This window comes from Aplysia californica, unplaced genomic scaffold (genome assembly GCF_000002075.1).
Source record: "Aplysia californica isolate F4 #8 unplaced genomic scaffold, AplCal3.0 scaffold00574, whole genome shotgun sequence".
Classification (NCBI taxonomy): Eukaryota; Metazoa; Mollusca; class Gastropoda; order Aplysiida; family Aplysiidae; genus Aplysia; species Aplysia californica.
This window is the reverse complement of record NW_004797844.1, coordinates 179686-181534: the sequence shown is the minus strand read 5'-3', so window position 1 is coordinate 181534 and position 1849 is coordinate 179686.

The following is a 1849-nucleotide window of genomic DNA, read 5'->3' as shown; positions in this document are numbered from 1 at the left end:
GGGTACGACCTGGTTAGTTTTGTTTCAGTACGAATTTTACGGCACTTTCAACACAATTAGGTCATATACGTGCCAACAGTAACATACACAAAATGAAGGAGGAGATAAAGGCAATAACTGTTGGATAGGAAAAAACGAACAAACTACACCCGAGCACCCGCCAACCACCCACACTTACAACTTGGACATAAATGTTGTTGTTGTTGTCGTTGTTGCTGTTGTTGTTGTTGTTGTTGTTGTTGTGGTGGTGGTGGTGGTGGTTATGGTAATGACAATTTTGAAAGATTATCGGTAAACCCGTTGTTGTTAATCGAAAAATAAGGGTAATTTTGTTAGGAAATCACAAAAACGGTTTATCTAATTTGAATTATACAAGGACGTCGACACAATAACGATCATGTTATTTAAATAATGAAAAGCACATTGACACAAAACATTAAATTAATTTGCACAAAGAGCAACGCATCGACAAATAACGGCCCTGCAGCGTTGCCTTGACTGGCATGCAACAGGTGTGATCTTTAGCCGCAAAAACTAATTGTCGTGTTGTGTATAATATGTACATTTTGTCAGATCATCCTTGGTATTTTGTTAGCTTACGTCACCCATGAACACATGTATCAATGTTTGACGACGTGGTGGAATCAGGCTCTCGTCAAAATAATCAAAGTGAAGAAACTGGCAGTTTTCCGCTGGTTTGGGAAGTTTCATAGAATTTTTGTTTTTTGGCTCAAAACCTTTCATGCCCATTAAAGAACTCATGCATGTGTGGACTTTTCTGAAAACCGTTGATTAAAGGCACAAAAAATGTAAATTTTCAGTTACCAAGGACTCTTAAGCTAAGGAAATAACTAATCTTTGGCGCCATTTTCTCACTAATTTTACCTCTGAAAACAGGTGACCCCACCTCCTCCTTTTGCAAATATCTCGACTGGTATTCAAGACAAATGGATATTTTTTGCATCCAAATAAAGACAAGTGAACTAGCTTTGAGACAATATCAATAACTCTACATGCCCAAAAATTGACGAGAGCGCGATTCCACCACGCGGCATGTACATTTTGTCAGAACATCCTTGATATTTCTTTAGCTTACGTCATGCATGAACACATGTATTAATGTTTCACGGCGCGGTGGAATCAGGCGCTCGTCAATTTTTGGGGGCATGTTGAGTCAATAATATCATCTCAAAGCTTGTTTGTTTGTCTTGCATTCGATGAAAAACAAATACCCATCTATCTTTGAATAGAAGTCGAAATTGTTCCGATTGAAGAAGGCAGGGGTCACCTGGTTCCAGATGTAAAATTAGCGAGAAAATGGCAGCTAAAGTTTCTTGGAAACTGTAAATTTACTTTTTTCTTTTGGCTTTAATCAACGTTTTTCCATCAGATTCACACATAAAACTGTTTTTGAATGAGCATACAAGGTGTTGAGCCAAAAAAAAAACACCTACAATTCGAAGAAAAAATGTCCCTAACTGGCCGAAAAATGCCGATTTCTCGGATTTCATTATTTTCACGAGCGCTTGATTTCACCACGATGCCTCACATTTGAAAAGAGTGGTGTGTGGTGTACACTGAAAGGATCGATGAGCATTGAGCGTGCGACTGCACAAGCAAGCTGTCCAACAAATCTTATCTTATTGTGAAGTACCAAGATTCACCACAATGTTACCGCTATAGAAGCGATGTTGATGATGATGACAATGATGATGATGATGATGACAATGATGATGATGATAATGACGATGACGATGATGATGATGATGATGATGACGATGACGATGATGATGATGATGATGATGATGATGATGATGATGATGATGATGATGATGATGATGATGATGAT